The 17,137-nt window shown below is 33.1% G+C and overlaps 1 non-coding gene across 1 annotated transcript; it reads right to left on the bottom strand.

The window, feature by feature from the left end:
• Positions 1–6,303: 6,303 nt before the first annotated feature.
• Positions 6,304–6,385, bottom strand: Trnas-aga (transfer RNA serine (anticodon AGA)). The gene has a single exon. It is a non-coding gene; the product is annotated as a tRNA-Ser (tRNA).
• Positions 6,386–17,137: the final 10,752 nt, after the last annotated feature.

Genomic DNA, 17,137 nt, shown 5'->3' with positions numbered 1-17,137 from the left:
TACATTTTTTTCGTAAATACATACATATTATACATAGACCGCCAGACCGATACAAACAATCATACTCATGAATACAAATGTTTGTGCCATGCTCAAATCGAACCCGCGACCATTGGAATTAAGACGGTGTGCTAAACCGATAGACCATCGAGGTCGTCGACAATTTATATAATATATATACAATAATATTCATTTTGTTTGGAATATTCCCTGCATCAAACTATATACCTAGTACATGCATGGCTGGAGAGCTTTTCTCTCAATATTGCATGTTATATCAAAAATTCAATATATTTATGAGTGGAATTTTGTATTAATTGCCATCAACTGGATATTAACGTTATGGATACTCGGTATATGTAAGTGGGTTGTGTTCCTTTGTTTATTAACCGATTTCGACGAATCACCATCCAGCAATGGTATTTCCGAACCGATACGATATTGAAACCTTCAAGAAAAGAGCTTATTCCTTTTTAAAAGGCCGACAACGTACTTGCAATTCCCCTGGTGTTGCGGGTGCTCATGGGCGGCGGTAATCACTTACCATCAGGTGAGCCGCATGCTCGTTTGTCCCCTGTGTTATAAAAAAAAAAAATGCTAAAAGTAGGGTTATGATTTTTACCGATATGTTCTGTTTACGAAATAATTTCCAAATTATTAGATACTTGTTAATATATTTCTATCTAGTAATCTATATCTATCTATATGATATTAATCTATATATATCTAAGAATTGAAATTTTTAAAGTTTAAAAAAAAAGATTGCTGACATATAATCTATACATATAAATAAAATTGGAGTGTCTGTTTGTAATATTGAAATAACCGTTTTCTACTACATGCATATGAATATAAATACGGTACATACACCAAAATAACATTTTTTACTATTTTTGTCTGTTTGTCTGTTTGTTTCGGCTAATCTCTGAAAGGACTGGACCGATTTTGACGGGACTTTTTTTGGAAGATAGCTGATATAATATGGAGTAACTTAGGCTACTTTTATTTTAGAAAAATAAAGTTAAAACCCACTAAAGTAATTAATATAAATTCTTAAAAAAAAATATACTAATAAAAAGCTATTGGCAGTTTTTAAATGTAAAAAGCTTCAAATTCAAATTCAAATTCAAAAATCATTTATTCATGTAGGACATTTTAGCTGCTAATGAACGTCAAGTTTTTACATTAGAATTTTTTTTCCCTACCTTAAAAATAATATCTAAATTCACTATTCAACGCGGACGACGCCGCGGGCACAGCTAGTAGTAGTATAATAGACGGTTACATTCATACGTCACGAGATAATTATTGATATCAATCAAACAGACTCCTCATTTCAATAATCCAATACCAATAACAATATTAGTGATAAACTGATTAGCACCTCCCGCGGTAATCTGTGGAATTAACACATCAATGTCACTGTATCTGTAGCAGCTAACTGTATCTATCAGAACTGCAAAGTCCATTCATATTTTAAACGACAAGTAAAAGATTTCCTCTTCAATATTTAATTTTCAGTCATTTAGTTTATATTTAGTTTATTCTGTTTAATTTTAAAATAATAATAATATAATATAATAGTCTCTCAGAAGACAGCGCCATCTAGTATCAAGCTAAGCAGAGCTTGTGTTATGGGTACTAGATAACTGATATAAATACATGGATACTTTTTTTTTAAATAAATGCATATTATACATCCCCTCTCCCCTCTCCCCTCCCCCTCCCCTCACCCCCTCTCCTCCCTCTTAAGGGTAAAAATTATAAGAACTATTTACCGAATATCATATTTAATAGCTTTAAAAATGAGAATTCGCCTATACAACCCTTCATCCCCCCTTTCAACCCCTTTCAACCCTTTTCCTTTATTAATATTGAATAAATGGCCTAAAAAAATATGTTTCCAGCTTTTAGCTTTAAAAATGACAATACTAACATATAAACTTTCTTCTCCCCTTTCAACCTCTTATCATCCTTTTTTCGCATTAAAAAGTAACCTATATCTTTTTTCAGGGTCTAGATTATATGGGTACAAAATTTCATTTAAATCGGTTCAGTAGTTTTCCCGTAAAAGCCAGATAGAGTTACTTACGTATTTATAATTTTAGTAAGGATGTATTTACAAAAAATATATCTAAATATTTACATTACTTGTTTAGTACCCATAACACAAGCTCTGCTAATCGTGGAACTATATAGCGCTATGTTAATTGTCCAGAGGTTACCAACTTTTTAATGTCATAGACCCTTGCCATATTTTTCGGTTTTGGGTAGATCCCCCATTCTTACCTGGTATTGATGTTTTGTAAATTTCCAACTTCAGTAAGTTTAGTGTTAAAAATATAAAGAGAAAACAGCAAGATGATTGGTAGTCTGTCCGTGACGTGGTCGTGTGGAATGAGTTCATGTCACTAAAATGTCCAGACATGTGGCGGCGTGGTGGACCACATTTGGGTATCACTAAAATATGGTCGAGCGCAGTGATGGCTGGCTCATCCGTCATACTCGTGAAACAAGTCTGCTTGTAGTGATACCCTGCTCTTATCACTACGACTGATTTAATCTATTGAATATTTATATTTGACAAAAAAATAGTGCTTGTTGGTAGTATTCATGAATTGTAAATGTAAACTTACAAGATTATTAATCACACACAAGTTCATTGAGTCGTTCTTCTTGTGATAGTAGTTTCCGAACGAGTGGTAGATAAAAAACAAATTGTTATGACTATTCAAAAGTGATTAAATTAAGTTTATTTGAATAAATGATTTTCTATCTATCTAACAAAATTCTGCTGACGTATATGCTAAATCAATCAGAGATTATTAATCACTAATTCATTGAGTGTAATAGTGTAGTAGTCTAGCCTAGACTAGTCTAGACTAGTGATACCCAATTACTCTAGAGTTATTATTTCTATCTATCTAACAAAATTCTGCTGACGTATATGCTAAATCAATCAGAGATTATTAATCACTAATTCATTGGGTGCACTAAAATGGCGCAGTCAAACAATGAACCGAAATTCGGCCGTCGCAGCACAAAACAAATGAATTGTATGTAAATGTACGATTGAGTGATTAGTGAACGAGCGGTGATCGAATTACGAGCGGCGAGGCCGCGCTGATTGTGACCGAAAACCGACGCACGGTCATTTATTCAAATTCAAATTCAAAATATCTTTATTCATAGGTCGGTAGGTCTATTACAGACTCTTATGATATGTCAAATCTACCGTCAGTTCGGAATGATATCGAGATGAGAGGAATTGACAAGAAACTCAGCTCGTATTTTTTTCAAATAATAGTGGAACATGTTTATGATAAATACAGTTATTAAAATTCAATATTATGTAGATGATATTAGGATTTATTCATTTACTAGCAGTGCCCTCAGTTTCATCTGCGTGTTATTTTGAAAGAGTAACAAACATCCATACAAACAAACTTTCGCATTTACAACATAACAAGAGTAATGTACAGATGAAACAATAAAAGTGTCTGTTTGTGATTTCTAAATAACAGCTTTTCATTAAGTGTTAAACGATATAGGTATAAAAAATTACAATAATGATATACTGGAATTACGCTTAAATAAATTCAAAACAACTGTTGAATCATATTTACTAAGCAATGCCTATTACTCACTAAACGATTACTTGAATGACGAGCGTGCATGGCAATAGTTGTTCATGCACGGGATTTTCATTTAATGTTAGACATAGACACCTATATAAATAGACATTGTAAATAAACTGGCTTTAGAAATAAAAATTCTATTGAGTTTCTTGCCAGTTCTTCTCAATTGGATCTATATACCGAACTGGACGGTAGAGAAAAAAATATTTTAAAAAATTTGACGTTCATAAGCGGCTAAAATGTCCTACATGAATAAATGATTTATGAATTTGAATTTGAATCTTCCAGTCAACCATGAGTGGCGCTGAGAAAGATTGTTCGCGGTGCACTAATATAAATGTCAAAATCAAATTACTTGATCCAATGAATGGAATATATACCTACGATTTGAAAAATTCAAAAAGAAATCTGCAGGTATTGAAACAATTTTGATTTATACGAAAGAATTTATTTTGATAAGGATTAATAATAATAAAACAAATATAAAGAATAACTATATGTGTATATGTATGTGTGTATGTACACACAATCGTGTAAATACGTTATTAATTTAATATAAAAGTTTTGAATTTTAGTTATCACTCATTTAAGACTTGTCAAAACTATGCAATTAAAAGATGGATGTATTTTCATCATTCATTCATTCATCTTATATATAAAATTCTCGTGTCACAATTTTCGTTCCCATACTCCTCCGAAACGGCTTGACTGATTCGCATGAAATTTTGTGAGCGTATTGAGTAGGTCTGAGAATCGGCCAACATCTATTTTTCATCCCCTTAAATGTTAGGGGTAGTCCACCCCTAAATTTTTTTTTTTATATTTCAGACCGAATTTTAAGTTTCTATTTTTTTAAGATATAACATACAAAAATACGTATAATTCTAAATTTTCACCCTTCTATCATCAACCTCTATTTTTTTTATAGCATTATTAATTTATATGGCAAAACAACGTTTGCCGGGGCAGCTAGTAACATATAATATTGAATGTTTGTCAAACTATTACACTGACAATTAAAAATAATCATTATTTAATTAAAATCCTTCAAACAATACTGTAGCATTTTCAATTTTATCATTTACTGGCTACTCGTCCCGGTTCTGCACGGGTGTACATGTATTATACATATAAACCTTCCTCTTGAATCACTCTATCTATTAAAAAACCGCTTCAAAATCCATTGCGTGGTTTTAAAGATTTACGCATACATAGGGACGGACAGACAGCGACAGCGATTTTGTTTTGGTGGTCTAGTGGTTTAGCACACCGCCTTACTTCCAACGGTCGCGGGTCGCGGGCACGGCACAAACATTTGTATTCATGTGTATGATTGTTTGTATCGGTCTGGGTGTTTTCTATGTATAACATGGATGTATTTACGAAAAAGAAAATCTACGTATTTGTATCAGTTATCTAGTAGCCATAACACAAGCTGTAGCTAGCTTAACTTGGGTTTAGACGGCGCTGTGTTAATTGTCCTGAGATTATTATTTTCAATTTTATCAAACGAACGAAGGTCACTAAAATAATCCGCTGAATTTTTCAGCGCTTGACGTGACCTTGTAATGTTGTTTCTATGTATATGTCTTACAATATTCTGCTTATATTTTAGCAAAATGATGCTAAAACAAAAAAAAATGTTTTAAGGTCATTGCTAAATATGTATTACTAGGCGTGTCTTCGGTTTTTCAAAATGTTATTTTGGTGTATGTATCGTATTTGTATTCATAGATATCATCATCATCATCATCATCACAGCCCGGAAGACGTCCACTGCTGGACATAGGCCTCCTCCAAAGATCTCCACGACGATCGGTCCTGCGCTGCTCGCATCCAATGCTTCCCAGGTATGCATGTAGTAAGAAACGGTTATTACAATATAACAAACAGACACTCCAATTTTATTTATGTGTATAGATTGGATTTTGGGGTGTTTATTGTTTTGTTAGAATAATGTAATAACAAAGTCCTGGAATAATATACCTCCCCCATAAAGGATTCTTAAACTGTGCAGATTTTTATAAATAAATTTATATAATTACGCGTCCTCACTGAAAAAACTGTGCTGTGATGTGTCTACACTCCAAATGCAGGGTAATGCAAGGTCAGAACTAGTATCATCAGAACATTATGTTTATTTTATGTAGTTATGTTTGATATTTATTTATATATGGTAGTATGTCGTAAATATTTACTCTGTGTTATCCGCCTAGATCTATGTATGTATGTGTATTTTTTTTTTATATGTATGAAGGTATCCGTAGAATACCAGCGTCGTGGCACCCCGTCACGACATATGCTGAGCGGAGACCTGTTTGGTGCTATCAAATTGATATAACCTATAAAATGTAAATTAAAATTTAAAAATTATTTTATTATTGCTATGTAACCAATAAACAATTTTCTTTCTTTCTGTTTGGTACTATCAAATTAATATAAACCTATATAATGTAACTTAAAATTTAAATAATATTTTTATTATTGCTATGTACCAAATAAACAATTTTCTTTCTTTCTTCCTTTTTTAAGTATTATTAATTAGTAGTGTCAAGTTTATATCATTGAACATGTTATATATACTTAAATACATAGACCAGTTAAATTTATTCAAATATATTTCCAATTCATAATGAGTCAAATTATTTTGACATTACAAAAAGTCCGCAGTCGGTAGGATTCGAACCTACGCTCCCAGAGGGAATCTGATTTCTAGTCAGACGCCTTAACCGCTCGGCCACGACTGCTACATATAATGTTGGCATAATATGAACATACTTAATAACTATAACAAATTAATATGTTATAATTAGTTATAAGAATTAATATTATACAGATATTTATAATTAACAGTCCGTACTTTTTTAACTGTCGAGTATGCGTATATATATGTAAATACATATATATAAAATACTAGATGTGCCCGCGACTTCGTCCGCGAAAATTGTCGATACTTCCATATAACCTTTCAACTCCCCTTTCAACCCCTTACAACCCTTTTATCGGATTAAAAAGTAGCCTATGTCCTTTCTCAGCTTCTAGACTATATGTGTGCCAAATTTCATTTAAATCGGTTCAGTAGTTTTGGCGTGAAAGCGAGACAGACAGACAAACAGAGTTACTTTTGCTTTTATAATATTAATGAGGATTAAAAAATATTTATTCCTTCTATTTATTGCAGCTCCTGTGTGAATTAAAGTCGGAAAGCGGTGAGCTCGATGGTCTAGAAGTTGGTAAACTGCCCCACCGTACTAAGGTTGCGGATTCGATCCTCGAACTAAACATACATTGACATTTATGAGTACAGGAGTTTTTCTATAGATGTATATATGTATGTATGTATATAAATTGTTGTAGTTTTACATAATTATTTTGTGCTCTCAATATGTTTAGAATTTCTTTATTTATTTAGAAGTAATAAGGTACAAAATGTGGTCAAATTCAAATTCATAAATCATTTATTTTAGCTGCTTATGAACGTAATTTTTTTTATACTTTAAATATTTTCCTTACCGTCCAGCTCAGTATACAGATCCAATTGAAAAGAACTGGCAAGAAACTCAATTAAATTACTTTTTTTTCTGGTCGTATAGCACAAGCAATCTCTTCTAGACAACCTTTGGGTAGAGGAGGGTTATCTTATATATAAAATTCTCGTGTCACAGTTTTCGTTCCTATACTCCTCCGAAACGGCTTGACCGATTCTCATGAAGTTTTGTGAGCGTATTGAGTAGGTCTGAGAATCGGCCAACATCTATTTTTCATCCCCCTAAATGTTAGGCGTAGTCCACCCCTAAATTATATTTTTTATTGTTTAGACAAAATTTTTAGTTTCTATATTTTTATGATACAACATACAAAAATACATACAATCCTAAATTTTCACCCTTCTATCATCAACCCCTATTTTTTGATAGCGTTATTAATTTATATGGCAAAACAACGTTTGCCGGGACAGCTAGTAATATATAAAACAATGTCGCTGTCGCTGTCTGTCCATCCCTATGTATGCTTAAATCTTTAAGCAACGGATTTTGAAGCGGTTTTTTTAATAGATTGAGTAATTCAAGAGGAAGGTTTATATATATAATACATGTACACTCGTGCGGAGCCAGGGCGAGTAGCTAGTTACTTAAATTTTTTTTATTTATTTTGAAAACCAACAGCGAAACAAATAATATGTACTTAAAAATAAAGCCAATTAAAGGTTTTCTCACAATTGCAATATTCAGTATTACAACACTAAAGTATTAACATGTTATTGTTCTGTTTATCCACAAGTCTAATTTATACATATAATGCCTATATAATCCTTGAGTTTGCACTGCATGTACGATCCAATTCACTTTAGAAAATTTACCTTTCATAATCGTGAAGTATATTATACTCTACTATACATATATTTATTTAGTTTTACATTTACATTTTTACAACAATACAATTTTATATTATCATTAATATTTTAAATAGTGCCCTCTCTCTCTCTCCTCCTTTTATATATATATTTTTACTCGTTTTGGTGCCACTGAAAACCAGCTGCATGTTCATATAGGACATACATACATTAAAGCTGAGTGGAGCCATTTCGGCGCCTATATGTATATAAAAAGTGATTATTTTATGTTTATTTTTAATTATCTACATGGTAAATTAAGTTTAATTATATGTACATTTTATTTGATCTTTTTTTTTAGTTTTTTTTTATATTGTATGATTGTATTGTATTTTTTACATTGTTGAGAAGCAAATGAATAAAATTTTTCTTTCTTTCTTTCTTTCTTTCTTTAATTCTTTCTTTCTTTCTTTCTTTCTTTCTTTCTTTCTTTCTTTCTTTCTTTCTTTCTTTCTTTCTTTCTTTCTTTCTTTCTTTCTTTCTTTCTTTCTTTCTTTCTTTCTTTCTTTCTTTGTTTCCTTCTTTGTTTCGTTCATTCTTTCTTTCTTTCTTTCTTTCTTTCTTCTTTCTTTCTTACTTCAATTATCTGTCGTCCCTAAACTAGGTCAGACCTGTATATTGGAGGCTAGGAGCGCAGATAACAAAAATGCGCAGTATGTGTACACTACAGTTGACTATTTTACAATTAGATTAAAATATTTCTAAAGTTCACTCTGCAGACATGTCATGACAGGTAATTGACGTTCTCATTGTATGTACTTTCAATTCAGTGTCTATTGAACGATGTACGTAGTTACTAAGCTTGACTCCAGTAAATATACAAATCTGGTACATTAATTAGCGGCAAATATATTAAAACATACATTAATAAAAGCTTATATATTAACAACAAACTGGTTTTATCAAAATACTGTTTAATTAAAGTTTATGAGAATTGCGTAAGATCTTACAACAAACTGCCAGTGACTGACCTAAATCTGTCAGAGGAAAGATACAAATATCTTATAAAACAGTTTCTTTGTAAAAAAATATATTATAAACTAGCTTTTGCCCGCGTCTTCGCTCGCGTTAATTAATAATATATTTGATAAATTCCGCCCCAATGATTTTGCCTACATCATAGTAAGAAATAGTAACTTTATACATGCAAAGTCTCAGCCCGTTCGGTTTAAAATTGATAAAGTTTCATACAAATTTTCATCCTCTATTTTATCCCCTTGGGGGTAGAATTAATAAAAATCCTTTCTTAGCGGATGCTTACGACATAAATTCTACCTGCATGCCAAATTTCAGCCCGATCCGTCCAGTGGTTTGGGCTGTGCGTTGATAGATCACTGTGTCAGTCACCTTTGAGTTATATATATAATATTTAGATTTGAAAGAGTTTATTTAGAAGCGTATGTATTTTTGTAGAAAATGTCTAACTTAAAATTTATAGTGTTGACAATATTATCTGATTGCACAAAGATTGAGTACTTTATGCTGATTGTCGCACGCCTCATCCTTGTTAATGTGTATGTGTATTTACTTAAAAGGGCAACACGGTAGTTTCTATATCGGAAAGAGATAAAATATTTATTGCCTGAATTAACTTGGGCAACTAGATAATAAATAGATAGTTTTCAGCAAAGTTCCCTCCTGTTTTTTCTCATGGTATCTCAAGACCTCGCCTGACAAAGGGATTGTTAGCAACGTACCATGTCTGGTTCCCCCTGGAAACTATCATGAAATGAAATGATATGATATTTATTCGGCAGAGGTTAAAAAAAATAAAACACACCTTAAACAAAAAAATAAACAAATAACATTGCAACAATTACAAAAAAAAAAGTATATTTATCATTTATTGTTACAAAATTACAAATTTACGTGCATGCATCAAAATTCATCGTAGATTTATCTCATCAGATTTCTTGCTCATCTTATCATCCTCCACTGGTGCCCCGCCAGGGTAAACCGTTAGCGCAGGCGGGTGCACCATTCCATTATCAACCATAAGACTTCATCTGGGTTAGTCATGAAGGTAGTTAGTTCTACGTTATATATATATTTAGATACATTATATAATCAGCTAAATATACTGGTATTATACAAGTAGATAACACTTATCAGAGGCGTGCACACCGTCGCGTTAGAATGTGCCGCGCCGTCATTATTGAAGTAGGGACTTAATGAGTCCTTTTGAAGGCGTCTCCTTTGTTTGAGTTGTGAGCAGACGTCAAAATTAACTGCTGGTAATTATCAATAAACGCCCTCGCGAATTACGACTGGTTACAGAAATTCTGTTGAGTTTGTGGCGAATTGAGATGGAACGCAAGGAACGGTAGCGCGGTCGCAGGAACAAACTCGTAGTTATACGGACATGCAGGGCCGTCTATCGCCTATTAGAGGCCCTGGGCACATTAGGATAAGGAGGTCCCTATGAAAACGAATTTTAAAAAGTCGTTGTGTGATGAGGGGTTCTGTTTCTTGCTATACATTTATAAAAAATTACAAAAACTAATAAATTCAAAACCATAGTCGGTAAGCATTTGTTAAGACTGATGCTCAAGCGAGAGTAGAGTAGAGTAGCTATCGGTTATCGTTTGGTAATGGAGTAAGGACTATACTAGACTAGGGGTCCCAATCCATCGCGGGGCCCTGGGCATGTGCCTAGTGGGGAAAAGGGGCCTGCGTACATACATATTATACTGAATCGATTTTGATGAAACTGTACAGTGATATAGCTTTAAAGAAAGTGTTACATGTGGATGTAGATAGTTATAAAGGCAGAGGAAGGCTGTATAAGAGATGGACGGATTGTTTGAAAGATGATATGGTAAGAATGGGAGTAAATAACGAGATTACTGCGAACAAGGACGAATGAATTAAGAATATAATAGTAATATTATTGTGTCGCATCAATATTTATAGAGGATGACGAAAGATCGCAGGAAGTTTCAATAGTTATAGCAATAGGAACGTGGCTCTTAAATGATGAATAATATTAATATGATTATATTTGAGTCGTTAAAATCGGTCAGTGTGAATTTTCTCTGTCTGCGACAAGCTTAATTCTGAACGATGGCTCGTCATTTTTAACGGTATTCTAAAATAGATAGACGCTTTGTTTTGTCTTTACGTATATAGCTATCTATAGTAATACCACAGACAATACAGAATGATTAAATGCAGATCGGTAGGTACGTAATTAATTTCTGCCTATTTCTTAATAAAATGAAATTTCTAAGAAAATTTTGATATATGGGTATTTAAATGGCTGTTGGATTCATGGAATGATAGCGGTGATATAACATACGCCCAGTCTGGTGGTAAAGACTACAACAGACTAACAACGGAATGGAGTGCAATAAGATTATATAATCGAAACCCTGGATTGTAATGTACTTATATCTAAATTTTATAGGTATTAGTTTTTTATACTTAGGTATACTTTGACAACCTCGGTGCTCTAGGGGTTTAGACTGCATTACTTTCCAATCGTCGCGGGTTCGATTTCACGCACGGTGTAAACATTTGTATTCATGAGTATGTTTGTTTGTATCGATCTGGGTGTTATGTATGTATTTAAAAAAATACTTCCATTGTCCAGTACCCATAACACAAGATCTGCTTAGCTTGGAACTGGATGGCGCTGTGTGAGTTATCCAGGATTATTATTATTATTATTTCTAATAAAAAAAATTGTATTAGGTCCAAAAATAAGTTTTAATTTATAAAGATACAGTCAACATTATTCGGTATTACTTATTTGATGGAGTTGGGATTTATTATTATGTATTTAGGAATTATTTCAGGGCAATAACGTCTCTATAGAACAAACTGCAATGGAGTCGTTACTCGGTTTCTTAGTTTATTATCACTGCTTTTAAAAGCATCTACTCCAATAGTAGCTCCGTTCTCTGTTTTCAATTTCGCAACCGAGATCCAGCAGTAAAAACAACAGAGCCCCGAATTAGCAGCACTCCGGCTCCCTGCAACTGAACGGCGGGGGATCACCAACTTTAATTACTGCCTACCCACATTAACCCTTGCCAATTCCGAACCGAGATAACTGTAGTCAATTCTTTAAACTTTGCCGATGGCTTACGGCGGGACAATCTGTTGCAATTATCTTTAGCTTAGCGTTTAGGCCCCGGGCCGCGGGATCGCGTACCACGGGATCCGGTTTTAATCGCACTGTTTTGAGTTGATAGATACGAAGACGTAATGATCGGATCGCAGGCTTACCTCTCTTTAGTGTAGTTTTAACCAGCGCTTTCAGGATATCCGATGTTGGGAACATTTTGTATATCTCATTTGGGATGTCTTGTTGTAGATTTGTTAAGTGATAGGCCTGTATATATTTAGGTTCTAATTTATAAACATATGTTAATGACAGACGATCAAAAAATCTAATCAGGTTGCGAACACTGATTAGATTTTTTTTTTATATAGCATATACTGGTGGTCACTTTATTCTCCCAAATTTGAATTTAAATGAAATTGTATTATTGTAAATATGTACAACATTAAAAAAAATACGAGCTGAGTTTCTTGTCAGTTCTTCTCATCTCGAAATCATTCCGAACTGACGGTAGATTTGACATATCGTAAGAGTCTGTAATAGACCTACATGAATAAAGATATTTTGAATTTGAATTTTAATTTTACAGTGGTTTTTTTAAGGGTGATAATAGAATGGTGCATCCGCTTGCTTTAACAGTTCACACTGGCGGGGCATCAGAAGAGGATGATAAGATGAGCGTGAGGTCAGGTCAATTAAACCATTTTGGAAAATTGGCCTAATTTTTTTTCATTTTAATCATTCTGTAGACGTGTTACATTTTTTTTTATTTAATTTTTTTCCCTTTCTTTTATTAATATTCTTATAGTACATATTGTATGTACCTGGTCGCGGGTTCGGTTCCCCGGTACAGACATTTGTAATCATGAATACGATTATTTATATCAGTCTGAATATTTTCTATGTATGTATCTACTAAAGTAATACCTACTTTAGTAGACACATACATAGAAAATATTATATCTGTTTTTTATGTCTGTTTTTTTAAATAAATGAGTGCTCATGGGCGGCGTTTATCATTTACCATTAGGTGAGCTGCAAGCTCGTTTGGCCCCTGTGCTATAAAAAAAATGTGTTTAAGAATCATATGTGTAATACCCATAACAGAAGCTCTACTTAGCTTGGGACTAGATGGCGCTATGTATATTATCCAGGTTTATTATTATTAATTCAATGGGAATTCATCATCAGCTGTTTACCCAACTTAGTCCGTAAACATTGTCTTGCATCATCTTCGTCATCATCAGTCCCGCGGAGCCTTTCACCATATCAATATATGTGTAATCCTTGTTATAGTATTTATATAGTATAAGTAGTTTAATACCATAATTAATCACATTATTTACAATTTATTCATACTTAGGCTTCGCTCGCGTTAATTTATCCCCTTAGGGGTGGAATTTATCAAAATCCTTTCTTAGGGGATGCCTACGTTATAGTAGCTTTATGCATGCAAAGTCTCAGTCCGATCAGTTTAAAATTGACAAAGTTTCATACAAACTTTCATCCCCTATTTTATCCCTTTGGGGGTAGAATCAATCAAAATCCTTTCTTAGCGGATGCCTGCGTTATAACATCTCTGTCCAGTGGTTTGGGCTGCGCTATGCCAAATTTCATCTTTGATTATATAGATATATATATTTAGATAAAGAGCTCGAAGTTTAATATTTATGTATTTTTTTAAAAATAAGCTATCCATGCTTAACTGTATCGATACTCCGTCCAGTGGTTTGTAAAACGATTGGCTGTCCGTGTCGCTAATATATAGCACTACGTCAGTCATGTCATCTTGAGTTATATATATTTTAGATAAATAAGTAGGTATACAGATGTAATATTAAATTTTACAGTTATATTTTAACAGTATTAATTTATACATATATATATATATAGTAAAAGGTAAGTATGGGTTTATATATACATTATGGTTATTTCTATATGTTTTATGTGTTTTTATTTTTATTAATATTTTAGTTTTATTTTACAGGTCCGGTTTGCAGTCGCGAGGCACGTCGGCTACAATAAGTAAGGAGCCAACAGAATATCAGCGCTGCAGAGTTATCTGTAGCATTATGCTGAGTTGGCTGCCTTTTCACTTTTGCGGCACATAAAGTCACCTACATTTCTTTTATTAATTCATGTTTTTTTCTGTATCTCATCTATGAATTTATCTATCTATCATAATCCTGTCTCATACCCATAATTTTCCCATAAAGACCCTACAATAATTCATCACGGGTACAGTGAAAAACATTGGCGTATCTCCTATATTAATAATAAAAATAGGGCGTCAGCTTTGAACCGGGGTGAAATCAGTCAGCGCCGCGGCACATCAATATGGCCTTATCAGAAGCCGGCAGAAAGTTACGAGCCCTCGGTGTTACTTGGAGAAAAAATGTACGCCAGCCTCTTGGCGGATACGTAACTAAATATAATATGTCTTAAGACATGCGGGAACTGATGGCACTTATGACTGTTTAATTTTGAGATCATCGGAATATCTAAAGTGATGTTGTAAAGCGGAAATGTTTGATTTATTGCTTGTAATAGAAGCGTTCAATAAATATTTAATTTTATACATCATTCATATGTATAAGTTATGTTTAAAATTAAAGTTATATCTTCAAGAAACGTATATGTAATAATAATAATAATAAATCTTGCGAACAAACCTGATATCGTGGTAATGGATCGAGTACTATCGAGGGTGTTTTTGGTGGACGTCACTATACCATATGACGAGAACCTCGTAAAAGCCGAAACTGGGAAAAAGAGAAAATATCTCGACCTGGCTCACGAGGTGACCGAAATGTGGGGGGTGATGTCCACCGAAATCATTCCAATCGTTATGTCGGTGAACGGTCTTATCCCAACCAGTCTGGAACAACATCTCAGACGGTTGGGATTCCGAGGCGGCTCACTCCCGGGAAAGATGCAGAAAGCGGTGCTGTTAGATTCTGGGGCCCCGAACCCCGGCCGACTGTGCATCTGCTGGGAGTAAGTTGCCATCTCCTCTCCTTAAGAGGGGAGATGAGAATTTTTGTAAAGTTTAACAAAAAAAAAATTCTTGACCTCCTCAACAATACCATCACACAGCACAACCTCTCCCACACTCGGCTAAGGCCCGAGTAGGTGAGTATTACCTTCTTTTATACTTGTAAAGGAAGAGAAAAAAAGAGAAATAATAATAATAAGAAAAATAAAATAGTTTATATTATAGATATTGCAATACCAAATCTTTTACAAAAACATACAAAAAAAATTGCTAAATATACTTTTTGGCAATAGAACTAAAAATACAACGGCAGGTAGAAACAGTGAAAACTCTCCCAATTATTATCTCGTCCACAGGTGTCATCCCAGCACCCCTACACACTAGCCTCAAAATATTAAAACTTCATCCAATTACTTTCATACTTCTCCAAAAAGCTGTATATAGTATACACTAACAGAACACACTTGTAGAATAGTCCGCAAATTTTTGTCTTCCAATTAAAAAAATCGATTCATCATTTATACTGTCATTGTTTGGTGATGGTCGTGGGTTCGATTCCTCGCACGGCACAAGCATTTATGGTCTGGGTGTTTTTTATGTTTAATATGTATGTATTTACAAAAAAAAATATATCTATGTATTTGTATCAGTTATCTAGTAACCATAACAGAAGATAACTATCTTAACTTGGGTCTAGATGGCGTTGTCTGAATTGTCCTGAGATTATTATTATTATAGCTACTATACGTTTATATCTGTTGTTACTGGAGCGGGAATACAACTACTATTTTAATAAAAACCAAATACTAGTAAAAATGTGTATTCTTCCCAAAAGGGCTCACAGCGAGAAGTAACAAAACAATATATATAAATAGAAATAGAAATAATCTTTATTCAAATAAACTCATTACAAGCACTTTTGAATAGTCATATTTTGATTCTACCACTCATTCGGAATGCAGATTCATCACAAGAAGAATGAGCAAGAAACCTTGTGTGTTGCTAAAAATATAAATAATTACAGTATAACAAGAATAGGCAATAATCAACATAGAAGTCGCTACGCACTCATTATTAATGTAATCATATTGTCAGTGTAATTTAAAGTTTTTCTATAAAAACATTATTATCGTTAACGAATAATTTTATAGTAAGTTTTTTGCAAAGGAACTTTATATATTTTTTTCTGACAGATTTATAACAGACTCTGGTATACTTAGGTGACGTATAAAAAATAGATATGAAAAATATGAAGTTCATAAAAAGAATGGTAGACAAGCTGCCAGTAACATCTGTAATATATGGTTAAAATAAGGTAATTTATATATTTATTATAAGTAGGTAGTTAGTAGGTAGGTTAAATAACTTTTTGTATCATGATGTTGTTATCAATTACTACAATATCTGTGAGTAATATTTCGAGCTAGGCTTAACATTTCAAATGCAGGTTCCGAACTAAGATCTAAAGTTTGAGTTTGGGATTTATCGAAATAGATACCTACAGTTCTAGACGTGGATGTAACGTACACCTATCACAAGTTTTGGACCGGGGTGGAGTCAAGTTCATATAACACAACCTAATACTGTTACCAATAATTTAACACGATCTGTTTAGGATATTGAATGTTCAAGAATGTGTCTAATTATATTAACTCATTTATTTATTAAAACTTTAATGCACATAATTTTAAAGTACATATGGCGGACTTAAGAGCATGAGGCATTATCTACCAGTCACCCATGGGTGGCACCACCCATGGGTGACTGGTAGATAATGCCTAAGAGAATAATTGTTGGCGGTGTAAATATAAATATATTAAAGGATACGCATAAAAATCTATATGAATACATATACACATACATAAACCATACATAAATACAATTTAATAATCTGACAGTAAAATGCTATGTACTGCCACAAATAATGGAATTAAAAAATATGTATATATAGCTGATGTAATAAGGAGTGACTTGGTCTAGTTGCTTTTCATCATCATTGCCTTGCCTTTATCGCATTATTTGGGGTCGGTGCAGTATGTCATTCT

The sequence above is a fragment of the Achroia grisella genome, unplaced genomic scaffold, assembly GCF_030625045.1.
Source record: "Achroia grisella isolate CSIRO2021 unplaced genomic scaffold, CSIRO_AGI_Agris_v1 utg794, whole genome shotgun sequence".
Lineage (NCBI taxonomy): Eukaryota > Metazoa > Arthropoda > Insecta > Lepidoptera > Pyralidae > Achroia > Achroia grisella.
Note: the sequence above shows the minus strand (reverse complement) of the source record. Positions and strands in the feature narration are given on the sequence as shown.